This window comes from Mus musculus, chromosome 12 (genome assembly GCF_000001635.26).
Source record: "Mus musculus strain C57BL/6J chromosome 12, GRCm38.p6 C57BL/6J".
In the NCBI taxonomy this organism is placed as follows: Eukaryota; Metazoa; Chordata; class Mammalia; order Rodentia; family Muridae; genus Mus; species Mus musculus.
The window spans coordinates 23,104,590-23,131,942 of record NC_000078.6 but is presented as its reverse complement, the minus strand read 5'-3'; the positions used below and the strand labels follow the sequence as shown (position 1 = coordinate 23,131,942).

General features: G+C 47.4%; 1 non-coding gene across 1 annotated transcript in view; it reads left to right on the top strand.

Annotated features, from left to right (window-relative positions):
• Positions 1–16,652, top strand: part of Gm9292 — a gene marked incomplete at its 5' end in the record, with an annotated part of 32,966 nt that extends 16,314 nt beyond the window's left edge. Inside the window, 2 exons of the transcript XR_003950185.1 lie at positions 16,359–16,411; positions 16,499–16,652. This is a non-coding gene — a transcript (predicted gene 9292). The remainder of the gene's footprint in view (positions 1–16,358; positions 16,412–16,498) is intronic.
• Positions 16,653–27,353: the final 10,701 nt, after the last annotated feature.

The window sequence follows — 27,353 nt, the reverse complement described above, 5'->3', positions numbered from 1 at the left end:
ATCTGTATGATAAAAACTTCAAGTCCCTGAAGAAAGAAATTAAAGAAGATCTTAGAAGATGGAAAGATCTCCCATGCTCATGGATTCGCAGGATCAACTTTGTAAAAATGGCTATCTTGCCAAAAGCAATCTACAGATTCAATGCAATCCCCATCAAAATTCCAACTCAATTCTTCAACGAATTAGAAATAGCAATCTGCAAATTCATCTGGAATAACAAAAAACCTAGGATAGCAAAAGCTCTTATTAAGGATAAAAGTACCTCTGGTGGAATCACCATGCCTGACCTAAAGCTTTACTATAGAGCAAGTGTGATAAAAACTGCATGGTACTGGTATAGTGACAGACAAGTAGACCAATGGAATAGAATTGAAGACCCAGAAATGAACCCACACACCTACGGTAACTTGATCTTCAACAAGGGAGCTAAAACCATCCAGTCGAAGAAAGACAGCAATTTCAACAAATGGTGCTGGCACGACTGGTTGTTATCATGTAGAAGAATGCGAATCGACCCATTCCTCTCTCCTTGTACTAAGGTCAAATCTAAGTGGATCAAGGAACTTCACATAAAACCAGAGACACTGAAACTTATAGAGGAGAAAGTGGGGAAAAGTCTCGAAGATATGGGCACAAGGAAAAAAATCCTGAATAGAACAGCAATGGCTTGTGCTGTAAGATCTAGGATTGACAAATGGGACCTCATGAAACTGCAAAGCTTCTGCAAGGCAAAAGACACCGTCAATAAGACAAAAAGACCACCAACAGATTGGGAAAGGATCTTTACCTATCTTAAATCAGATAGGGAACTAATATCCAATATATATAAAGAACTCAAGAGGGTGGACTCCAGAAAATCAAATAACCCCCTTAAAAGATGGGGCTCAGAGTTGAACAAAGAATTCTCACCCGAGGAATACCGAAAGGCTGAGAAACACCTGGAAAAATGTTCAACATCCTTTACCATCAGAGAAATGCAAATCAAAACAACCCTGAGATTCCATCTCACACCAGTCAGAATGGCTAAGATCAAAAATTCAGGTGACAGCAGATGCTGGCGAGGATGTGGAGAAAGAGGAACACTCCTCCATTGTTGGTGGGATTGCAAGCTTGTACAACCACTCTGGAAATCAGTCTGGTGGTTCCTCAGAAAATTGGACATAGTACAACCGGAGGATCCCGCAATACCTCTCCTGGGCATATATCCAGAAGATGTCCCTACCGGTAAAAAGGACACATGTTCCACTATGTTCATAGCAGCCTTATTTATAATAGCCAGAAGCTGGAAAGAACCCAGATGCCCCTCAACAGAGGAATGGATACAAAAAATGTGGTACATTTACACAATGGAGTACTACTCAGCTATTAAAAAGAATGAATTTATGAAATTCCTAGGCAAATGGTTGGACCTGGAGGGCATCATCCTGAGTGAGGTAACCCAATCACAAAAGAACTCAAATGAAATGTACTCACTGATAAGTGGATATTAGCCCAGACACTTAGTATAGCGAGATATAAGGTACAAGATGCAAAACACATGAAACTGAAGAAGTACGAAGACCAAAGTGTGGACACTTTGCTCCTTCTTAGAATTGGAAACAATCACCCATGGAACGAGTTACAGAGACAAAGTTTGGAGCTGCGACAAAAGGATGGACCATCTAGAGACTGCCATATCCAGGGATCCATCCCATAATTAGCCTCCAAACGATGACACCATTGCATACACTAGCAAGCCTTTGTTGCAAGGACCGTGATATAGCTGTCCCTTGGGAGACTAGGCCAGGGCCTAGCAAACACAGAAGTGGATGCTCACAGTCAACTATTGGATGGATCACAGGGCCCCCAATGGAGGAGCTAGAGAAAGTATCCAAGGAGCTAAAGAGATCTGCAGCCCTATCGGTGGAACAACATTATGAACTAACCAGTACCCCAGAGCTCTTGACTCTAGCTGCATATGTATCAAAAGATGGCCTAGTTGGCCATCACTGGAAAGAGAGCCCCATTGGTCAGGCAATCTTTATATGCCCCGGTACAGGGGAACGCCAGTGCCAAAAAATGGGAATGGGTGGGTAGGGGAGTGGGGGGGAGGGTGTGGGGGACTTTTGAGATAGCATTGGAAATGTAATTGAGGAAAATACGTAATAAGAAAAATTAAACTCCAAAAAAAAAAAAAAAAAGAATATACCCTATCCCCAGTGAGCTAGGGGGCTCTGGCTTTTAATGGCAAAGAAAAGCAAAGTTAAAGCCTGGGCCTTGAACTCATTATAATATTGGAAAAAGTAAAGCTGGAGAGAGGTTAGGCTTAGAAGGTTGTGTGTCGAGGCTTCCCTTTTCAAACAAGTATTCCACAAGGCTAAGAAATGTGAGCATGGAGAGAGACTGAAGAAGGTGTGGGAGCAAAGGCCCAGTGGCAGCCATAGGGATGGAGACAGAGTAGTGGAGATATTCATGGCCAAAGAGGATGGGAAGATGGGTCAGGCTGATGGGGTTACATTGAATCACAGCCTGCAGTTCAGAGCTCAACTTGTACTGAGTGACAGCTCTGCGGTTGTAGATAATGACCTGTTCCTTCCCTCCCAAATTTCCCCACATGTTCCTGCTCTCTCTGTCCCATAGTGACTCGCCTCTGAGCACACTGAGGCTTCCTCTGAGCATCATTCTTTCCTGTCCACCAGTCAGCATCTTCTCCATCTGCCCAAGGTTAGGTTCATTCGCTCAGCACATCTTCAGGCCAAGTCCATGCATACTTGGTAAAGGTGGCTGGATGAATGAATGAGCAAAGGACTCGTATTCCTGTGTGTAAGAATAGCAAAGGACTCGTATTCCTGTGTGTAAGAATAGTGAGTTCCCAAGGGGCATATCTTCTGGAGTCCTGTGTGGTGCTCTGAGGAATCCTTCTTCTGACCGCTTTTCCTCCTGGGCTATCACTGGAGCCAGGAGGGATGGGAGCCTCTGAGTAGTCAGTGAGGTAACATATCTCTGTGTTGGGAGAGGGGTGTTGGGGTGTGTGTGTCTGTAAACTTGGCAACGTGTATGGCATGAAGTGTGAGCCACTGCCTGAGGGTCCCTAACCCTCACAATCCTATTCCCAAGTAGTAGGCATGGACTTCCCAGGATACCTGCTGACATGAAAGAAGGGGCCTTCCTCCACCTGAAACCCCACCCCTGTGTCTAGCAAGCCCTTGGTGCTTGTGCCCCTGTACTAGACCTGCCCCTCAGCAACAGGAACCTCTGTGGTCCCTGCCCTGATGTTTTCCTGGCTACATCCTTTCTTCCCTCCCCACATTTCCTCTTTGAAGTACAGGAGTTAGGAAGTCACTGGCCCTACCCAGGGATGCTTCCAGATCACAGTGATCCCAGGCTCTTTACCAGCACTGAACATAGTTTTTAATGCCACTGCACTCGGTGTGACCTGCAAGAGAAGCTTTTCAGGTTGGTGGCTTCCTTCCTCACAGGGTGCTGTACTCAGATGGAGCTCATTGAGGAAGCCTGTGGTCTTTCACAGTAAAAGTCCTCCAATGTCCCCACCGAGCATTTGCCTGGTGGTTCAGTTTGTCTCTGTCTCCTCATAGCTTCTGTTTCCCTTCCTTTCATAGAAATTGGCTGTAAACTCCACACACAGGGACCTTCACTCTTGGTTTACAGCTAAGGAGACAGGACTCAGAGAAATCAAGGTAGCAAGAACATACAGCTAGAAGGGAAGGCTGTAGGCAGGGATTGACCCAGGGACCACCAAATCTGCATGCCCCATTGCAGCCTGACACACTGCATCTCCTTTTAGAGAGGGACACACATAGGCTAAGTCAGAGCAATGAGAGATATTCTACCCTGCTCTATCCTAGTCCTGGCTCAGCACCCCTGTGTTACTGCTGGACCCTCCCAGGAGTGTTGGGTGCCCGCCACTGGCCAGGTCAGCCCAAGTCATTGACCATGGAGAACCAGTCCTAGAGGCCCTGTGCCATTCCCCCTGGCTACTGCAGAAAGGCCATTGCTGGCTTTTTGGCCTGAAGCATCAAAACACATTTGATATGAACTGTCATCCCAGCCAATCAGGAGCCCATGTGTGAGTCATTCCATAGCTGGCTCAGGGACCCCAAGGAACCTGCTGGATTCAGCCTGGGACAATGTGCCAACCTGAGTCTGGGTGCTGAGCAGCAAGGCAGAAAAGCCTATTCTGATTCCTTCTCACCCGGACTGATTGCACAAGACGTCCATCTGTAGAGGGACTGGGGAATGGATTGTAGAGGGCATCTACCACTGCCCTCTCCTTCTTGCAGCAATGTCTTACATATCCTACAAAAGAGCACTTAAGGTGTGCTGTGCTCCAGTAATTTCAGCAGACTGAGGAGTGTCTTGAGTTCAAGGCTGGCCTGGGCTGTATAAAAAGACTATCATAGCCAGATGGTGGTAAGGCTCTCCTTTAATCCCAGTACTCATGAGGCAGACGTAGATGGATCTGTGTGAGTTCCAAGCCAGCCTGGTATACAGAGCAAGTTTCAGGACAGCCAGGGCTACACAGATAAACCTTGTTTCAAAAAAAGACTGTCACATGAAAATGGGAGGTGGGGGAGAGGAGGGAGGATAGGCTGGAGTTGGCTATGAATGTTGGTAGAATGCTTGCCTAAGATTCACCGAAGTCTAAAATCTATCCCTAAGTGCACCACAAAATGCATGCGGTGGTGCATGGCTCTAACCCCAATCCTTGGGAAATCGAGGCAGGATGATCAAGAGTTCAAGGTCATCGTCCTTTACATAATGAGTTCAGTGTCCAGCCTGGGATACATGAGACCCTGTCTCAAAACCACAGGGTGTGGACTCAGCCCACAGGAAGAAGACTGTTTGTATAACACAGGTGTCTGTTCCTCTGGCTCAGCCTTGAGCTTCTACTGTGCAGTTGAGCATTGATTGTATCCTGATATTTGGACTTGCTAATTCCCTAAGGTTTCCTTTAAGCTGGACATTAGGTGAGGAACGTGAGGGCCTGGATCTGCCCTGCCTTTCATGTCTTTCCAGCTATCCCCATTGCCAGTTCCTAATCTGCTTGGGTTGGTCATCTTGGTTGTGCTCCATGTTACCTGGCCGACCTCTGTCCCTGTGGGGATACTATCACTTCCTCATTGGGCAGCTGTTGTGTGCTGCAGGACAGTGAGTTCTCCTTAGCTCTGGCCCTGGCACACACCCACACATTGCTTTTTGCTTTCCCCTCCTCCACCGCTGAGAACTAGCTGCCCAGATGTCCTGCTGGTCCCATACAGAAGCAGGGGCCTGTAAAAGGTCTGGTCTGGTGATGAGCCTTTTTGATGATAATGACCTCTTGGGAAGCAACAAGAAGCCTTACTTGGGACCCCATAGCTGGATTGCTGTCTAAAAGGAGGGACATCAGCATCTGGCAAGTGAACACCCCTAGTGTGACACATTCCTGAGTGTCTATTCTACTGTCACTATTGTGCCAGAATGGAGCTTTATAGAAGACTAATTCATCCACATCCCTCACATTTCTTCCTGAGTCCCTAACCCTGGAGGTCACAAAGTGTTTGAGCCTTCAGGATAGGAAGAGTCTCTTGGGTCTCACGCAGAGCCTTTGAAATGTCATGCAGCCCCGATTCACAGTTATAAACAGTGTGTGTACTCTGCCTTGTTTTGGGCCACTGTGGGGGCTCACGGTGGCAAAGTATTAAATACAGAAATGCAGGACCCCGCAGTCTGAGAGATGGAGTGCTCCCTGTGTGTAAGCATAAGGACCTGGGTTCAGATCCCCAGCACCTGTGTAAAGCGCCACATATGTCCTTGTTTGCTGTGACCCTTGCACTGTGGGATAGAGACAACAGGAACCAATTCTAGGGTCGTTCTGGCTGGCTAGTCTAGACAAAATGGTGAAAAGTACTCTCTGGGTTCAGAGAGAGGCCCTGACTCAAAAACAGGGGCAGGACTCTGAGGCCTGTAAACCTGGCTCTGTGCTTACAAACAACTGCTACTGTTTCAGAGGACCTGAATTCAGTTCACAGCGCCCACATCTGGCTCTGTGAGCCACCAGTAAATTCAGTTCCAGAGCCCTGACTTCTTCCCACCTCTCTAAGCATACATACACACAGACATACATGTGAATAGAAATTTAAAAATCTTTTTTAAAACGAAAAAGATAGCTGGGCAGTGGCAGCACACAACTTCAATCACAGCATTCGTGAAGCAGAGGAAGGTGGGTCTCTGTGAGTTTGAGGCCAGCCTTGTCTACAGAGTGAGTTCCAGGATAGCCAGGGCTACACAGAGAAACCCTGTCTTGGGAGATGTACAGAGTAAAGAAAAGCAAAAAGAAAGAAAAACATTCTCATGTCCACCTCTATACCCTTCATGGGAAAGCATCCCTGTGTTTATGTGTATAAGGATTCATGTGTGTGTTTATGAGGGTGTGTGTGATGGTTTGTTTATGCTCAGCCAAGTGATTGGCAATATTAGAAGGTGTGGCACTTTTAGAGAATGTGTGGCCTTGTGGGAGTAGGCATGTCACTGTGGGTGTGGGTTTTAAGACCCTCATCCTAGCTGCCTGGAAGTCAGTATTCTGCTAGCAGCTTTCAGATGAAGTCATAGAACTCTCAGTTCCTCCTGCGCCATGCCTGCCTGTATGATGCCATGTTCCCTCCTTGATGATAATGGACTGAACCTCTGAACCTGTAAGCCAGCACCAATTAAATGTTGTCCTTTGTAAGAGTTGCCATGTTCATGGTGTCTGTTCATAGCAGTAAAACTCTAACCAATATAGTGTGTAACATACACACACACATACCTGCACACACATACAAACACACACACGAAAAGGGAAGGGAAGGGAAGGGAAGGGAAGGGAAGGGAAGGGAAGGGAAGGGAAGGGAAGGGAAGGGAAGGGAAGGGAAGGGAAGGGAAGGGAGGGGAGGGGAAGGGAAGGGAAGGGAAGGGAAGGGAAGGGAAGGGAAAGGAGGGGAAGGGAAGGGAAGGGAAGGGAGAGGAGGAGGGGGGAGGGAAGGGAAGGGAAAGGAAGGGAAGGGAGAGAAGGGAGGGAAAGGGAGGGGAAGGGAAGGGAAGGGAAGGGAAGGGAAGGGAAGGGAAGGGAAGGGAAGGGAAGGGAGAGGAGGATAGGGAAGGGAGAGGAGGAGAGGGAAGGGAAGGGAAGGGAACGGAAGGGAAGGGAAGGGAAGGGAGAGGAGGATAGGGAAGGGAGAGGAGGAGAGGGAAGGGAAGGGAAGGGAACGGAAAGAATTCAGTACCTAGTCTGAGGAAGTGCTCTGAACAAAACAGGACCAGAGTCTGAAGGTAGATGAGAATTGATGCTAATCCTAGAGGCCTCTTCCAAGAGAAAGCACATATACCTGAGGACTGACCCTCTCTGAAACAGACAGCAAGAAGGGCAGAGAGGTGGAGGATCTGCAGATGCAGAGACCCTGGGGCTGAAACAGACTTACCAGGGTCCAAAGTGGGGGGCACAGTAATGATGTCCCAAAAGTATAAGTCTTAACAGAAGGTCAGAAATGCCATTCAGGATGTTGGAGAGAGTGACCATGGAGTCTGAGAAATCCGCCCCCAAAAAGTGGTGGGATGTTTGTGTCTGAACAGGCTGCAGGGTGTGAGTAGGAGCTTCCTGGGTGACTGGAGTGGGTGTGACCCAGATGAGCCTAGCTTAGTGAGGAGAGTCACCCACATGGCTCCCTCCCTGTTACAGTAGCAGTTTCTGTTATGAAAAAAGTTCTTGGGGATTTCCTGTTCTTTTCTCCACCTCCTCTGGTTCCGTAACTCTTGTGGGGCCTCTCAGACTTGGGAAAGAGCAGAGGGAGAGAGGTCTGGCAATGCAGGGTGGGGCTTTCCATGCAGCCTTGCCAGCTGCCCCTCTTTTTCCTTTTACATTGCACTTTTACCTTGTTGCTTAAGTTTTATGCATATGGATTAGTTTGTGTGTGGTGGGCAAGTGATCCAGTGAATGTAGGTCAGAGGACACAACCTCTGGGATTCAGTTCTCTCCTCCTACCACGTGAGTTCTCATGCTGGTGCCTTTACCCAGGGAGTCATTTCAATGGCTCTGCTACCTTTTTTTTAAACAGTCATTGAGGCTCTGGGGAATTGGGAGTGTGAGCTCCTGGAATGTGGCTTGGGAGTCAGGATGGTTTTGCAGTGACTAGTACCGTGACATGGGATCTATGGTTCAGATGGCAGGCTGAGGTTGCAGTAACACTCTAGTCTCTCTCCCATAGATCTCACTGGGTGGCTGGTTGTTGTCCCACTCAGAAGAGGAGGGTACCTCTCTCACTGTAGCCTTCTGCCTCCCTGGCTGGACTCAGGCTTCTGGTACCTTATAGCTGGCTTCTCCAGAGAGGTACAAGGTAGCCCTGCAGGATAGGTCTGTAGATCTGAGGAGGACTGTGGGATGACAACATATTATCTCTCACTCCTGGTATCAGTGAGTAACGTGATCACCGGATGCCATAGGATGCTAACTGCTGTGAATAGAATCCCTGTGTGGTGGCATCAGCTCCAGAGTCCTTGGTACTGCCCAGCGCTGTCCAAGAAATAGGATGACATTCATATATAATATGAGATTTTCCTACAAGCACATGGAACGAGGAAAGAAAAACGGGGTGAACAATGTCCACAGCCTGTTGGATTTAACCCATTGTATTCTAAACAGGCCCAAGGACATTTACCCTAAGGACTTACTTAGTTTGGACTATTGGTTCTTAAACTTCTAATGCTGTGACCCTTTAATACACTTCCTCATGTCATGGTCACCCCAACCAAAATATTATTTTTTTGCTACTTCATAACTGTAAGTTTTGTTATTGTTACAAATCATAATATAGATATGTGCTTTCTGATAGTTTTAGTCAACCCCTATGAAGAGTCCTGCAATCCCCAAGGAATTGGGACCCACCCATTGAGAAGTACTGGTTTAGACCTACTGTGCTTTCTTGCCTAGTTTAGAAATTCAAAGGGGTGTGTGCTGAGGGCTAGGGAATCTGCCATCCTGCGCCCTCTAGTGTCCGTGCAGACTCAGTGCAGCTTGTGTGGCTCCAGGTGCATCTCCTGCAGCTGATGGCCATTATGCAGAGGGCTGCACTGAAGTGGAGGCTAAGACTGTTTGAGTTTCACCTACAGTGGATGGAGGATGATGAGGGGGATGACAAGGACAAGGACAAGGAAGACGAGGATGAGGAGGACGAGGAAAAATATTCTGCTGGTCACCCTAAGGAAGAGCACAGTTGAGGCTGATTTCCCCCTGCCACATTCTGTTCCACCTGACATGGAACAGGCTCTCCATCAGCCAAGTCCAGATGGCCTGTTGAAGTTCAAATTCACAGAGGATGCACTCAGTCTCTCCTGAGTCCAGGTCTTCCTAGGGATTTGGTACCCACTTCACCCACCACCTTCCCTCCAGGGTCTATGTCTAGCAGCTCTTGAGGTTTGGCAGTCTGAGTGATGAGATTGCTGCGTGGTGGGCTGAACTGTACCATTCATGTTCCTAGCCAGCACTGAGCTGTGTATAATGGGACATTGGAGCTCCCAAGGGCCTTTCCCAGCGACAGCACAACTGTACTGTTAGCAAAGCTTTTTACTCGCAGTACCAAGCTCTGGTTAAATATTTCCACAGAGCTTCCCAGCTACTTTTTTGCTCTTTCCTTAATTTACAGTTCAGTGTGTTAAGGACAATAAGAGCATAACAGACCCTGGGAGAACCTGGGACCCTGTTAGCTCCCTCCCACAATTCCCATTACTGTGAAATCACATGTCCTTGATCTCCAATGCTGTTGTCTGTCAGATCTAATCCCTGCTAGAATGTGAAGTGCTTTAAACAAGTGGGAGGTGGCTGTGTGATCCAGGGACCCTCATTCCTCCCCCCTAAAAAGATGAAAGTAGGGCTGTCTGATCAATGAAGCCTGGGTTAGTTTCATGGCCTGGGCTAGGTAGGTATTTCTTCAGGGGAGCACACAGTGATTTTTCTGTAACTGTATAACCATTCCTTTTTTTGGTCAGGTTTTTTTTTCACAGACAGCTAAACATCACTAAGGCTGGCTCGGTTGCTTAATGAATGACAGAGGGGTAACGGGGTGTGTACCACTGAGCCTGTCACACATCTTTGCTGCTGTCTCAGTGCCTCCAAGAGAGCTAAAATGAGGTCCCTCATATTAATTTTTTTATCCAGGTCTCTGTTAGGCATCTACAGGCAAGTGCCAGGAAGCATCTATGAGGCTGCCAGCGTTTGTGGGCTCCACTTAGCAGGTTCATGAAAGTGAGTATTAAGAGATCATGGCTTTGACAGCCACTTTATTGGCCAGCAGCTTTTTTGGGTACCAGCTAAACACACCTTGGAAATTCATTGCCTCTCAGGATGTTATCAGGGAAGGGGCCCAGGATAGATCAAAACCCAAAGGACAGAGCCCAGCTCTAACCTAGGTCTTTTCTTTCTCAATGGGACTCATTCTGCTAACTCCTAGCTGAGCCACGTGAGACTGCTTACCACTCCCTGGAGGCTCTGTCATCATCCACCATCCCCTCTGGGCCTACAGTTTTGACTCTAAATTCCGTCTTCTTGGCCAGAGCACCTAGTTCTCCTGCCTAGGAATGTGCCATTGTAGTGCAGGGCACTCTGAGTAGGGACCTCAATCCAGCATGACTCAAGCATCTATACTTCAAGAACCCAAGAGAAAACACTGGAAATTGGTCCTGACTGCCTGCTCAAGTATGGGCTTCTCTGGTGATCCACTCTCCCAGGTGATGGGGTGTATCTATCAAGAATGAGGCTAAGGTCGGTGTGGGGGGCTTTCTGCTGCTGGGAGCCTGCTTTCTTTTCCTCCCTGGTGGTTCTTTGGCTAGCTTGCTCTATGACTGTTGGTCCTCTGTCCCAAGCGTCTGTACTGAATCATTGTCCCCTTTGGAGAGGAAGGGGGGGTCACTGTCCCTGACTGCACTGTCTGAGAGTTCCTATGGCTCAGGGCTAGCTGCTGGATATTCAAGAGTCTCAGCAGCACTTAGCATTGTAAAGGTGTGTTTTCCTGTCTGGGTGTAGTGGAATGTCGCAGGGCAGGAGGACTATGATCCATGGAGTCCCTCAAGGACTGAGGCTTCTTTACATAGAGCCCTTCTTTACTGGAGTTTCTGAAAAGGGTCAATCCTACCCTCTCTTCCTCCTTATCTCATACTGCTTATGCCATTGGTCCCAGTTGCTTAAGATGGCCAGACACATTCCTATTGTCACAACCCTTTCTTTAAATGACATTGCATGCAGGAGCAGATCTTTAAGCCATTGCTCCTCAGAACCAGGTCGTGAGGCTCAGACCCTTCCTTTTCCCTTTTCTACATCTCATGATTCCTCAACGCCTCAGGGATAGCCCTGAAACATGGATTGAAGGCTCCCGGGTGGTCTCCATCCTCCTGATGCTTACGCCTTGTTCTGTGCATCCAAAGAGGGTCACTTGGGATCTGTTTGGATGTGAGCTATGTCAAAGTTCTTTTTGCCTCCAAATAGTATTAGTACATCTTGGGATCAAGGGCATGTGTGTGTGTGTGTGTGTGTGTGTGTGTGTATGTGTGTGTGTGTGTGTGTGTGTGTGTGTGTGTGTGTGTGTGTTTACACTATAACCACAACAGCAAGAATATCCTAAACCAATGCAAAGCATGAATTCTAATTAGCAGCCTGATACCAAGGAGGAGGCAAAGGCTGGGCAGAGGCACAGCCCTGTGTTCTGGAGATCCCTCCTCTGAAATATTTGCTAAGGAGCAGATCTTCAAGCCATTGGGAAGGGAATGGGAAATAAGGGAAACGAATCCTCTCCTCCAACACCTCCAAGGCTGTCTGCATTGCAGCCTCCTCCTGTCAGATATCTGCAGAGCAGGTACAAGGAGTTTGGCATTTCAGTAGCATCTGTTAGATGATAAATCACAGACACAGCAGTGATGTGTGTTCAGTGAGGTGAGTGGATGCTGCATGCGTGAGCTGGAAACTAAGGGTCTGTGGCAAGGCTGCGGGTTGCAGGGCTGTTGATCATGAAGAGGAGCCACAAGCACAGGGCAGGCTGGGGTGGCAGTGTAGCTGTTTCCACATTGCCCTCTCTGGGACTGTCATACCAGCACAATCCCATAGCTGTGTATCTTGGAGTCAGGTCCTGGCTCACTTAGGAGAGGTTCTGCAGCTCTCTGATGGTCAGTTCTCTGGTTAGCACAATGTATTTGTTGGGTGACATTTCTAAGTGGACTCCAGGCCAGAGACATGTTGTAAGATTCCCTGTGTGAATGGTTCAGTGGTGAGGGCCTTGGAGCTACATGGCTTCACCGGGTCTAGGTCTTTTCTCTCCAATACTAGTATTTGAGCAGGAGACACCCTCCCCCCAGAGCTTGGTCCAACCTGGCTTCTCTACCTTTCACCTCCTACCACCCCAAACTCTGCCCTCATTTCTGTGGTCTCCTGCTCATCTTGTTTCACAGTTTTTTCTCCTGCCTGAGGGCCTCCTGAGGGCCTGCCTCTGACAGTAACATCCTAGTAGCCACCTCCTGGGCTCAGCTCATTGTCCCTTCCTCTAGGTTCTCCAGTTCCCTTCTCCCTCCCCTGCCCTCCTTTTACCTCTCCCTCCCTCCCTTCCTTCCTTCTTTCCTTCCTTCCTTCCTTCCTTCCTTCCTTCCTTCCTTCCTTCCTTCCTTCCTTCTTCCTTCCTTCTTCATTGCCTCCTTCCTCCTTCCTTTCTCCCTTTTTCCCTTCTTCCTTCATTCCTTCTTCCTTCCTTCCTTCCTTTCTTCCTTCCTTCCTTCCTTCCTCCCTTCCTTCCCCATCAATTATCTGGATTATCCCCAGATATCTCTTTTTGCACCTCTTGTCCTGCTCCACTAAGGGATTCTTTGGACCAACCATCACCAGGTGTACCACCCTCCCACTGTTGGCTACCCTATTCTTACCTCCACTTCTGTGTTCCCAGGGTGGCTTCAATTTTACATGTGTCTGGTTAATTGAGTTTCCAAAATGAATTACCTACAATAAAACTAGGGCATTTCTATCCCTTCCCAAAGAGTCATGATATGGTGTTACTCTGTGTTGGGGTGTGAATTAGAGCCCTGGGTCATGGGCTCCATGGAGAGCAGCTAGCTCTTCATCTGTATGCTTATCCTAGGCCTGTGGTGACCCCTCAGCCACCAGCAGTCACATTTGTCCTCTCACGGCAGACTCTCTGTGGATGGAGAAGTTGGTATTATGTGTTCCTTTCCTGAGGTGGATGTAGGTATCTTCTGGGGGTACTTCCAGCCAGTACTGGCCACCCTGTCAAGCTCAATGTCCAGGGAGCAAGGGAGAGGTTGGCTGACTCAGGGTTGAAGCCCAGGCTGTAGGTGATAAGGAAAGAGGACCCTAAACCTTGGTAGAAGCAAGGCTGTGAGGTAGGAAGTGAGTGTAGCAAGAAAACAGAGGATCTGGCAGTCAGCCATCACGGGGGACTTAAGAGAGCCTGCACCCTTCTATGCAGGTCCTCCAGGACCTTAGTTCTGTGTTTCATTTGTTTTTTGTTTGTTTGTTTGTTTGTTTGTTTGTTTTCGAGACAGGGTCCGCTCTCTGTAAACCAGGCTCACATGGAGTTCAAGTTTTCTGGCTGCCTCTGCCTTTTGACTGCTGGGATTAGAGCCATGTGCCAGCATCAAGGCTCTGTCTCTATTTCTTGTTCCTGAAGCCCCGCCCAGACAGGGCTTAGCCTATAATGTTCCATCAACTTGGAGGTTCTTAGACATGCCACCAGTCAAGAGATAGAGGCTGGGCGATTATGATTTGGGGATGCTTCTTCTTTGAGTAGAAATTAAAATCTAAGGGGACTGAGACCTGGAGAGAGGTCCTGTTCCCTACACCCACATGTTGGCTCACAACTTCTGTAACTCCAGTTCCAGGGATCTGACATACTATTCAGGCCTCTGCAGGTACCAGGCAACCTCACAATGTATTATATAAGAAGAAAAACATTTGTAACATACTATATAAGAAAATATTCTTAAAGCTTTGAAAGAGAAAAAAAGAAAAGAACACATGGACACATTCTGACAACTTAAAACTGCAAATGACCTTTAATCCCAGCACTCGGGAGGCAGAGTCAGGGGGATTTCTGAGTTCAAGGCCAGCTTGGTCTACAAAGTTAGTTCCAGGACAGCCAGGGTTATACAGAGAAACCCTGTCTCAAAAACCAAAAATAAATAAATAAATAAAAAGAACAACAAAAACAACAAACAAACAAACAAACAAACAAACAAAATAAAAAACCTGCAAATGAGCCAGTCATTGTGGCTCACACCTGTGACTGCTAGACAGGGGAGGCAGGAAGCTAAGGGTGCAAGTCGTCCTCAGCTACATAGTAAGTTTGAAGCCAGCCTAAACTACATGAGACCCTAACTCAGAAAACAAATAAACAAAATTACAAAGGAAAACATGACAAAAGGTCCTACAAGATACCTGTCCATCCAGCCAATTCCGCACTTCAGTCAACTTTACCTTTCCAGTAAGTTCTTCCACAGGAGGCCTCCACTCACAAACCCATGTGACCAGTTCTCACAGATGGCAGCAATGGCCACATGCCCTTGTGCATAATCTTCTTCCATTTGTAGATATCTCTCTGTCTCTCTGTTTCTGTCTCTCTCTGTCTCTGTCTGTCTCTCTGTGTGTTTGTGTGTGTGTGGGGGGGGTGTTTGTGTGTATGTCTCTGAGAGAGAGCCAGGGCTTCTCTGTGTAGTCCTGGCTATCCTACAACTTGCTCTGTAGCCCAGGGTAGCGTTCCTTGAACTCCTATCTGTCTGCACTGTCACTGAGTGCTGGGGTTAAAGGCATGCACCACTACTGGCCTTCCTGTTCTCATTCTTTTAATATAACTTTTTTAGACAGGTTCTCATGTAGCTCAGGCTGGCCATGAACTTGTTATATAGTCATAGATGACCTTGAACTCCTGATCCTGCTGCCCTCACCCTCCGATTCTGGAATTACAGATGTGTGGCACCCGGCTACCTGACTTGATGATTATTTCTGAACAAGATACTGTGGACATTTGAGTTGGTTGTTTGTACAGGGGAGGACGTGTTTAGATAAGTAAATGTGTGCTTTGAAAGACAATAGCCATACGTCTGTTTTGGACAAGGAACTTTAAATATCTCCTAGTCATCTAGATAAGTAAATAAAATATGTACATAGAACATTAACAACCTGGGAAAGAGGTGAAGAAGACAGGGGCGGTAGCAGGTAATACTGAGTGCATGTCTCATCTTCCTTAACAGGACCTAGCACCTAGTGCTTAGAATTCATAAGCCTCTGAGCAGTTCAGAGTGGTTTCCTTTGGGACTTGGGTAGAGGAGACTCACCCACACTAGTTCTTCTTCACATTTCAAAAATAACTGAGCTATGCAGGTGTGTTACTGTGAAAGAAAGAAACCAAAATTGAGGAAGCGAAGTGAACGAGTATTAACGTCCAGTGGCCAATCACTGCAGGATCTCACACTTGGGCCTTGTGGGAGACTGCAGTGGGGTGTGCTGGACAATGAAGCACAGTCCTGAATTTCCATTGGGGCTGTTTCAGCTGTTAACATTCACATCGACATTCACCGACCAATTGATGCAATTCTAGATCTCCCTGGCAGAACAATATCTCATAGGCATAATAAAGAGTGGGGACTCCCATAAGGTTCCCAGGTGTCTCTTCTAGGGTTAAAAACAGCATGGCATGTGCTGGTAACTTCTCCCAATATTATGTGGATGGGGATAGGGAGGTCTTGGGGGGTCTAGAAGCCTCCTGTCAACATGCTTCAAAGCTTTAATACCTGGGTCCCCATGAAACCCTACTTACCCAGATTAACCCAGAAATCTGGATAAGAATTGGGTTTTTGAATGTCATTTATAAAATTAGGGTTGCTGACAAATGACGTTGAACTTTGAAGGGCCAAAACCATGTTCCTGTTCTCTGGTATCATCCCTGAGTCCACTCAGGATGTGAGTCAACCTAGTTCTAAATTTACCCTAGCTGTGTTAGGTAGGAATGTGAACCACTAACATCCGCCTATGCAGGCAAGATTTATTTACTATGCAGCATCAGCAAATGTATCTGTGACAAGGAAACAAACACACACACCGAGTCCCCCACGAGAAAAAGAACTAGCTGTTCAAAGTGAAGAGTCAGGATTGCGTCCATGAGACCCCTTTGCCCCAAGCTGATGAGCTGAGCGGTTTGTCTTGATCCTGACTCTTGTTTAACCCTTACAGGACATTTGACAACGCTTCATTCCACTGATTTTAGCTTGCCTCTCCCTGTCACCGTATACCACAATTCTGCATGCATGCTCCAAGTAGACTGTATTTAGCCATAAAAAGATATTCTTTCTGTCTTTCCTAGGTGCTGGAGGACCTGCGGAAACACAAGGAGTTCACCAACCATAAGCTTCAGGAGTGATACAAGGGTTTCCTCAATGACTGTCCCACTGGCCACCTGACTGTGGACAATTTCAAGATCTAGGCCAACTTTTTCCCCTACAGAGATGCCTCCAAGGTCGCTGAACATGTCCTCCACAACTTTGACACCAACAGCAACAGCACCATCGACTTCCGAGTGTTCATCATTGCTCTGAGCATGACCTCTTGGGACAAGCTGGAACAGAAGCTGAAGTGGGCCTTAGCATGTCCGACCTAGACAGCAATAGCTACATCAGCTGCAGTGAAATGCTGGAGATAGTGCAGGTACCTGCACTTGACAGGGCCTGGAGCATGGGGAGTGCAGGGATCCAGGACCCCCATCCCCGACCCCATACACCAGGTCATTCCTCTGCCCACTTGCTACCTGGTGTACTAAAGGACTGCCTGTCTTTGCAGAGAGTAACGATAAAAGCCAAGCAGCTATCGATTGCTTGCTGGACATCAGGTCCCAGCTGAGCTCATCCATCAGGTTTATTCACACAATTCTATAAAATGGGTCTTTTTTTAAAACAAAACAAAACAAAACAAAACAAAACAAACCTCTAATGAGATCTGAGGCTCAGATCGGTGATTAAGAATTGTCAAAGCAAGAACTGGGAAAATGGCTCAGTGGGGAAGAACACTTGATACCCAGCATGAGGACCTGAGTTCTGATCCCAACACCCACAGAAAAGTCAGGAGTGGCTGAGCATGCCCGAATCCCTAGAACTAGGGGACAAGTGAGTCCCAGAAGCTTGCTGAGCAGGCACCCTAGCTAAAATGGTAGGCCCCGGCCGGGTTCAGTGAGAGAGAAAAGGGAATACTGTGAACACCGGTATTGCTTTTTGGCCTCTGCACAGATGGGTGTTCATCTGCACACACATGTATAACATACACACACATTAGCTGTCTATAGGACTTCCTATAGAAATCAGAAAGACACAGTAAAGGATGATTCAGCCGTCAGTTCTTCACAGGAGTGGTGCTTATGTGCACCCTGCATCCTTCCTGCTCCATGCTCTAAACCATCTCTGTATTTGGTCCAGTGAGCTGACTCTGTGGGTAAAGGTGCTTGCTACCAAGCCTGGCAGCCTGGGTTAGATCCCTAAGACCCACATGGTAGGAAAAGAGAACCAGCTTCCACAAGTTGTCCTCTGAATTCCACATGAGATCACCTCCCCCAAATAAATAATTACATACATCCATAAAATAAGTAAAGTAGTTATATACAGTGCCTAATACAATGGCTATAGATGTTAATAATAATTTGTATTATTTGGGAAATAACAAGAAACTATCTGTGTACCTCCAGTTTCATTTTCTAGACTATTTCCCACCTGTAGTTGTTGGATCTGCAGATTCAGGACCCATGTGTGGGCAGGGCTCAATGTATTTCCCCTTTGATCTTCCCTCCAGGATTTCCCAGCTCCCCACCAAAGAACCTCCTTTTAGACAGATGCTTTGCCCCACAACCTCCCCTCTACTCTGAACCAAGGAGCCCTCCATTCTTCCATGCCCCAGCTGTATCCTGTGCTCTTGAACGTCACTTAAACTTTCCTGGCTCCCTTTGCCCAGCACCTTGTCTGTGAAACTTGTTCTGATGAGAGAAGGGTCCTGACTCTGCCCTGTCCATGCTCCTTGGTTAGCAGAGCGAGGACCATAACCCACCCTCCATCCTCCAGAGAATACTCACAGATGTCCCTTTGCAGGCCATCTACAAGATGGTGTCCTCCATGATGAAGATGCCTGAGGACGAGTCCTTGCCCGTGAAGCAAACAGACAAGATCTTCAGACAGATGGACACAAACAAAGATGGTAGGAAACATGGCAGGAATGAGCTGGTGGGGAGGGAGAAGGGGATTGGGAGAGGGGATGGGATGGGGGTGGGGAGAGGGGAGTAGATGACCCTGTGAAACTGTTGATGACACAGAGGTGTTTGGGATACACTCTCTTCCCTATGCAGGACTGCCCTTTTCCAACCCACTTGATTCAGCTCTGATTGAGGGAGGGAGACTAGAATTCAGTATACCTAGCCTGCATCCTGCACCCTTCCTAGTGCTCTATAACCATGGGCATTGTCAGTAGACCCTCTGAGCTGTAGTCTTCATCCGTGTTGTCTGAGTTAGGGTTTCCATTGCTCTGATGACACACCATGGCCACAAGCAACTTGGGGAGGAAAGGGTTTATTCACTCACAGTTTCCACATAACAGTTCATCATCAAAAGCAGTGAGGGCAGGACTCAAACAGGGCAGCAACCTGAAGGCAGGAGCTGATACAGAGACCATGAAAGGGTTGCTACTTACTGGCTTGCTCCCCATGGCTTGCTCAGCCTTCTTTCTTATAGAACTCAGAATCACTAGACCAGGGTTGTACCACCTACACTGGGCTGGGCTCTGCTCCATCAATCACTTGTTAAGAAATTACCCTCTGTTCAGGCATAGTGGCACATGTCGTTAATGGGAGTTCATAGAAGACAGGAGGTTCTCTGTGAGTACAAGGCAACCTGGTCTAAAAAGTGAGTTCTAGAACAGCCAGGGCTGTTACACAGAGAAACCTTGTTTCAATAAACAAAACAAAAGGGAGGAAATGAGGGAGGGAGGGAGGGAGGGAGGTAGAGAGACAGGGAGAGAGAGAGAGAGAGAAGAGACTGGACATTGTCCATTTTCCAGAGGGTTCCAGACTTTAACCAGAGAACTGGCTAATCCTAAGTCTCCCTCTTCCATTCCTCAGGCAAAATGTCCCTGGATGAATTCAACAAAGGTGCCAAGAGGGACCCATCCATTGTCCGGTTGCTACAGTGTGATACCAGCAGTGCTAGCCAGTTCTGAGTGGAATGGGCTTTTACACAGTTGTGAGAAACACAGGCTTGACCTGCCATCTTCAGCTTTGCTTGATACAGTGGTTTTCTCCGTGATTTCTCCTGCTCTCTCGGGACCTGGGTCCAGGCAGCATAACACACTCACCTGGTCTGGCTGGATGCAGCTCTCTCCTCTGTCTGATCCAATAGATGTCCCTCCCCATCCAGTCCAGGCTGGTTCCTTCCAAGGTTTCAAGTGTTCTGGGCTGTAGGGCTCCTTCCCTGCCCACAGAGGGCCTGGAGACCCTTAAGGACATCAGACAGGACATTTCAGTATCTTACGGAGACCAGCTGATTTATTCTATGATCCCAGGTGAGTTTGTGAGGATGAAGAAGATGGAGAGTAGATAGGCAAGCCCTTCCTGTGCATAGCTCCACCTTTCTTGTTCATTTTCTCCGACCAAAGCTGCTTGCATGTATATACTGCAGTATCCTTACTTTTAATATATAAGTTTTGTATAAAGTGAGAAGGTTCAGCCCCTGTATTTAAAGCCTCTGACTGCCTTTAAAGCATGGTCCCCTGTGGCCTGTGATTCCCCCCACCCCCAAGTCTGGCTGTGCTGTGGTATTTAAGTATTTATTTGCCTAATTACACAGGAGATACATGCATGCCCAAGGCTGTGGACATCTGCCCTCTGTCCTGCAAATACAGGTGTTCCTGTGTGCTCTGTCCTTCCTTTCCATTGACCTGGCATATTAAAATGATCAAATAAACCAATGTCTGTGAGTTTCCTGTGTTGTCACAAGCACCCTGTTCATGGTTCACTCTATAGTGAGTGTGGGGATGAAGCAGGTAAGTGGTAGACATCGGGAAAGTCCTTGAATGTAAGGAACAGCCAAGAATTTAGTCAGATAGGAGTCCATGCCAGCCTTTCCCCACTCAGTGGGCTCCACACACAGCAAGGCCATTGGCCCTCCTATTCTGTTGGCTAGAAGGTGTTTTAGATATTGGACAGAAACAGTCCCTCAGGACCAAACAGGGCATGTGCCCTGGCTAATGTCATCCAGCATGCTCAGGATCACTTATTCAAATAATGGGGAATAAGAGGATGGATGGATGTGTCTGCCCAGTTATAAAGACTTCTCTCTCTCTCTCTCTCTCTCTCTCTCTCTCTCTCTCTCTCTCTGTCTGTCTGTCTGTCTCTCTCTCTCTCTCTTTCTCTCTCTCTCTCTCTCTGCCACCATGTGGTTTCTGGGATTTGAACTCAGGACCTTTGGAAGAACAGTCAGTGCTCTTAACCACTGAGCCATCTCTCCAGCCTTGGTAGTCTTTTCAAATGGAGAATCCAAAGACACACAAGATGTGAGAGTATAGTGAGGAGCAGAAATAAGAGCTCAGAAATGGGGCTGCTGTGGCAGGAAAGTCATGAGTTCTAGGACAACCTGGACTCCATAGTGAGACCTCAGCTCAAAAATCCAAGAGCAGAGACCAAGTCTGATCTCCCAGACCCACAAGGTGAAAGGGAAGAACCGACTCCCATAAGTTGTCCTCTGGCCTCCACCTGTGTTTACAACCCCAGCAGTCTGGGGACCTGACAATTGCATCAGGAGTCCAAGGCCATTCCTAGCTACATACTGAGTTTGAGTCCAGCCAGGTTTCCATAGTGAGACCCCATCTCAAAAACAAAATCTGACAATTGTCATAGAAAGTAATTATTAGGACTTGGTGGTTAAGAGCACTGGTGGCACTTCCAGAGGACCTGAGTTCAATTCCCTAGCACCCACATATCATCTCAAGACTGTCTGTACCTTCTGTTCCAGGTGATTTGGCACCCTCACACAGACATACATACAAGAAAAACACCAATGCCTGTGAAATAAATTTAGATACACCTTTAAAAAGAAAAGGAAGAACTTATTCAAGGAAGAAGCTGTCCTGTGACCAAACCCTGAGCTACCTTCTCTATGGGAGCCCAGAACACCCACAGGATGTCTTGTTGGAAGTGAATGTGCTAATCAGCTTTCATAGCCTTAGCGACACTACCAACACACTCCTAAGATTACAATCCCACAGTCCATTTTCAAATCTAAAGATGAATTTCCTGTTAGGAAGCCAGGGCCTTTTAAGCATGTGAAGGAAATACCACCAAAAGGGACAAAGTCTTGGTGAAACTTGCAGAATGTGGCTTTTGCACTTCTGTGGCTGTGGGTGAAGCTAACCCCAATCCCCACCTTGCCCTAAACCAAACCTTGTAGCTAGACAGTGTTGGAGACAGTGGTAGCAGGAAGCCCAGACAGGGAATGTCAAGGTGGGGACATGAGAGGTTGGAGGAGGTTTGGAAGCAAGATGGACTGATGATCCCTCATGGAGGTTCTAGCCAAACTCACCTGTTCTATTTCACTCAGTAGATTTTTAAGATGTACTTTATTATTTCAATTGTGGGAAAGTGCGTGAGAGAGAGAGAGACTACATGTATTTGCATATATGCATGCAGGTGCCAGTGGAGGCCCAGAGCAAGATATTGGATGTCCTGAAGCTCGAGTTACAGGCAGTTGTAAGCCCAGGTACATGGATGCTGGGAACCAAACTCTGATCCCAGCAGAAGCGGTAAGTGCTCTAACCATTGAGCTTCTCTTCAGCCACACCTTATCTGCCTTGAGCTTAGACCAAGTCAAACTCAATGAAATGCACTCAGCACAGCGGTGCTATTCTTACTAAAATGCCTTTGTACACATGGTTCCTGCATCTGGACTGCCCTTCCCCCTTGAACGGAAAACTCCTACAGACCCTGTAAAACCTTGTCTCTCTGTCTCATTTGTGTAGCCTTCCCTGTCCTCCATAACTCCTTCTTAGTCTTACTAGCTACCGATCAGTAAGAACTATATATGCCTTCCATTTGGAGGCTCTATTATGTTCCTCGTGGTTCACATATTTTTAGTGGCCATGCTGGCCTAATTAGGGTCAGATCACTAGTCCTGTTTCCCACTAGGTATTAAAAACACGAGTCTCCAAAAGTTTAAGTGTTCCAGTCATGATGGTTCACCCTTCTAATCCCAGCACTAGAGGAGTTAAGGCAGAAGAATCTCAAATTTGAGTCCATGTTTGCCTCCCCAGGAACACCCTGTCTCATAGAATGAATGAAGAGGCCTAAGTAGTTTTTTCTAGGTCCAGTAACTGACAAGGGACAGACTCAGGACTCAAACCCTGTGCTGCCTGACCCAGAGCCCCTTGATACTGTCACCACTGCTTGGCTCTGTCCCCTTCCAAACGGTGTGGGAAGCCTTGTCAGCTTCATCTAAGGATCCCCTTAACCCCCAGCTTCTCTACACTAGACTTCCTTTTTCTGGGAGCCATTAAAGTTTACTGTATTGTTCCCATTGGAAGGCCCAGGAACAGACTAAGAAGGCTGGATTCCAAAATACTCAAGAGCCACCATATGTAGCAACACTAAACGTGACCCCTAGATGGCAGCGGTGCACTTCTCAATTGCTGCTTCTGCAGTTTGCAGAACTGTTTTTACACTGGATGAGTCTGGGGCTTTTGTTTACAGATGTCCAACATCAGAGTTCATGGATGGAAGGATTCATATGCTAGTGAGTGACCGAAAATATGTGGAGCAGAAAAATGATATAAAAAAGATAGGGTGTTTCCCTCCGAGGGAGGGAAACCGTGGGAGTTCACTTGCTAGGTTTCTCAGAGACTGTCTCAGTAAGGAAAGATTCCTCAAAGTGTAGAATTTAGCCAAAAAAACAGAAGCACCCCCAATGGTGTCACTGTGCACGGATCTATGCTTTACCCTCATAACACGGACTTCAGGGTCACTCCAGCATCAGCTGCAGCTGTTAAATGTAATCGACAAATCGTGAAAGTGTATTTTCTTTGATTCAATCTAAAATTAATACAAGGCCCTACAAAGCCTTCGAGACATGTAGCCTTTTTTTGGTAAATGCAGCCTAGAAACTAGTCCATTGTGATTTCTAAGCTGGTTATTTACCACAGGATGGACAACAAGGGGAGGGTACTCAGAAGTGAGCCTGAACAGAAAGCCACCTGGACAAAGGGTACAGAGAGGAGGAAAAGGCAGGAAGAAAGGGTACGGAGCCGAGGATGGGGCAGGAAGGAAGAATGCAGAACCGAGGATGGGGCACGAAAGAAGGGTGCAGAGCCAAGGATGGGGCAGGAAAGAACGGTGCAGATTAGAGAATGGGGTAGGAAGGAAGGATGCAAAACCGAGGATGGGGCAGGAAGGAAGGGTACAGAGAACAGGATGGGGCAGGAAGGTTCATTATTAGGAGACCCTAGGGTCGCCTCCCCACAGAATCTTTTCTGCAATTTTCTAACCATAGGAAGAACCATCAGTGACAGTGACAACGCAGATCTACACATGCCCTGAAACTGCATCAGATACCATGCACACAGCATGTATGTGCCAGCGCATGGGTGCACGCGTGCACATACAACACACACACACACACACACACACACACACACACACACACACACACACGATATGACTAAGCTGTGTGGATCGTACCAGTGTCCCTATCCCTGACTTTAATGTCACTGTAGCTGTGCAGGACAGGACCAGGGGCTGAACCTGAAGGACAGATGCATGGACCCAGCTGCAGCTTCCCTTGGGTCTGTCATTACTCAAACATCAAAACTTTTATTTTATTTTTTAAACAGGGCTGTGGGGAGACAATGGCTTAGTACATGAAACATGCACGGTGCAGGCATGAAGACTGGAATGCAGATCTCTAGAACCATGTAATAGCTGGGCAGGTATGGCAGTTACCTGTAATCCCAGCATCTGAGAGACAGATGGGACATCCTCAGGGCCAGCTGCCTGGCTAGCTTAGCTGGAATCAGCAAGCTACAGTTCAGGAGACCTGGCCTCAAAAAATACAGTGGAAAGTGGGGTAGGGAGACACCCAATGTCTACCTTGAGCTGCCCACACATGCACATGTGCCCATACATATGGAAACACACATGCACAGTGCATAGGCATACACATGCAAAAACATTAAAATCAGAAATGTAAAGAAATCTGTAGGCCTGGGTGTCTGTGACCAGTCCATTCTTTTGACCTCAAGCTGAGGTTTGTAAATCCGGCCCTTTCCTCTCTACATATCCCCCAGACTTCTCAAACTAGCTTGGCCTGAAGGAAACCCATCACTGCCTTGGTCCTGAATTCCAGGGCCACTCCATGCTAGAAACTGGGTCCTCCTTAGCATCTCCTTCTACGTCCATTTAAAACAATGATTCTCAACTTTCCTAATGCTGTGACCCTTTAATTCAGCGAGGAGATGACGGCCCCTTCAGGTCTTGGGGATGAGCAGAAATCAGTGCCAGAGGACCAAAGGAGGAAGAAAACTCTATCGTGCTCAGGGCTGCATGGAAAAGGAATGGAGGTCAGAGAGCCACAGTCCAGAGATGCAATTACACTGCACAAGTACTTAGAACTGACTGTTCACTATGTTTGTCTCCAGCCTTGAAAGGCAACTCTGTTAACAATGGTGTTCATGTTCAAGGTGTGGTTAATCCATTATTCCTGCACTAGCTGTCAGAGCATGGAAGCTAAGGCCAAGACTGTACAAGGCTTCCATTTGGAGTTTCAGCTGATGCCTGCTAGTGGAGATCTCCCAGGCCCAGAAAGACAGACATACCAGATAGTCCTGAGGTAGCCTCCAAGTTCTGAATGGAACCCTGCTCAGCTCACTGTGGGACCTGGAGGAGAGCTGCCCAGTCTGACCTGGAATGTTCATACAGGTTGCCTGAAGCTGGTAAGGGGAGTTATGGAGCTTAGGCTGCAAGCAGGGACACCTGCAGAAGAACAAGAAGGGTAATATAGAGGCAAGATGATCAGTGGCAAGGGAGGGGAGGGGAGGGGAAGGGAGGGGAGGGGAGGGAAGGGGAAGGAGGGGGAGGGAGGGGGATGGAGAAGGGAGGGGAGGAGAGACAACTGCCTGGGCCTTGCTGGTACTTGTTAAGAAGCTATGAGATGAGCCAGGGTGCAGGTCAGTTAGAGGTCAGAGGGAGGAAGGAAGGAGACTAGACAGACATCAGAGCTTTCTCCCTCAGCCACACTCTGGCAAACGCTCACTAGAGCATTCTTTGTCCTAAGAACTGAACATCAGTCCTGAGAGATGCAGTCAAGCAATTTTGGGATATGGAATGCAGTATGCAGAATATGTGATACACAGACACAGGTACATACATTCACAAGACTAAGTATATCTAAATAGGAACATGAAAAAGCTTGGCATGCTTCTGTATATAAGAATCTGGCACCAGGCAGTGGTGGAGCATGGCTTTAATCCCAACAGGAGCGGCAGTAGCTAATTCTCTGAGTTTGAGGCCAGCCTGGCTACAGAGTGAGTTCCCAAACAGCCAAGGCTATCCAGAGAAACCCTATCTCAAATAAATAAATAAATAAATAAATAAATAAATAAATAAATAAATAAATAAATAAATAAATAAATAAATAAATAAATAAAGGAGAGAGATGATAAATAAATAAATAAATAAATAAATAAATAAATAAATAAATAAATAAATAAACAAACAAATAATAGAAATAAAGGAGAGAGATGAGAGGCACCCTCCTCCCCAAGAGTTCCAACCTCAAGCTACAGGCAACTTCTAAGATCTGGTGATAAAACAGGCCCCTGAGTTGGTCTCTATCAACTTATTGCCCACTCGTTATTAGGAGGGAGGCTACCTGCCAGTGTTAGGACCCCTATATAGAGAGGCCCAGGTAGCAACAGCCCACAAGAATCAGGGCCTGCCAGCTGCCACCTGAAAACACACACAGAGAAGCTACCTTGGTCACAGCCCAGATTCTGGGCCAGCTGAACTACTACGTTCCTGAGCGACAGGAATGCTGGGAGAGCAAACATGAGTTTAAGGGTAACCTTGGGATGAGGTCCACTGTCTGAAGGCACACCTGTGGGGACCTGTGGGGAATGTGACTGCTTCCCGAGAAGTCCTGGGCTTCTGACAGTCACTAAAAGCTCTTCAACAGTCACAGACAACATTTAAAACAAAAAGAAAACAGGCTGGAGAAATGGCTCAGTGACTCAGAGCACTGGCTGCTCTTGCAGACAACCCCACTTGGTTCCCAGCACTCACACAGCATCTCACAACTGTCAGTTTCTCCAGTGACTCCCTCTTCTGGTTTTCAGAAGTACTGCATTCATGTGGCACACCTACATACATGGGTACCAATGCTTATACACATAAAATTAAACAGCCCCTTGAAAAAAAAGGAGAAGCCAGGCACGGTGGCATATACCTTTAATCCCAGCACAGAAAGATACAGCCTGATCGACAGCCTGTATCTACATAGTGAGTTCTAGGACAGCCAAAGTTACATAATAGAGAGACCTGGTCTGCTTTGAGAGAGAAAGAGAGAGAGGGAGAGGGAGAGGGAGAGGGAGAGGGAGAGGGAGAGGGAGAGGGAGAGGGAGAGGGAGAGGGAGGGAGAGGGAGAGGGAGAGGGAGAGGGAGAGGGAGAGGGAGAGGGAGAGGGAGAGGGAGAGGGAGAGGGAGAGGGAGAGGGAGAGGGAGAGGGAGAGGGAGAGGGAGAGGGAGAGGGAGAGGGAGAGGGAGAGGGAGAGGGAGAGGGAGAGGGAGAGGGAGAGGGAGAGGGAGAGAGGCCAGTTTGGAACCTAGGAGAGTCTAACCCACAGTTCACCTGCTTTAAAATGTCTCTGATTTGTATGGGATATCTTTTCTTACAGCAAAATACAGACCTAATACATCAATGTAAGTTAAACCTTCTCTTTAACAAGGGAGGGACTTAGAAGGGCCACGCTGTTCCTGCACTTCTACTCCATCTCAGACACCCTTGCCCCATTTTGGTCCTCAGCGCCAGACCTTTAATGAGTCCCATGTAGAAGGGTCTGTAGCAGTGACATTACAGAAGACTATCCTATGGGACAATTGTTTCCTCTTTCGTTTTCCTCATGAGCTTTAAATAGACGGCCAGTCACAGTGAGACTCTCCCTGCCACCAAGACAGTGTTGTCCCCCTGTCTCCAGAAGACAGCCTGGTGAGTCACACAGAACCATGAAGACTGTTCCCTTGTCCAGTGTCTCCATGCCTCCTCCTGTACCCTGTAGCCTAGGGTTTCATCAG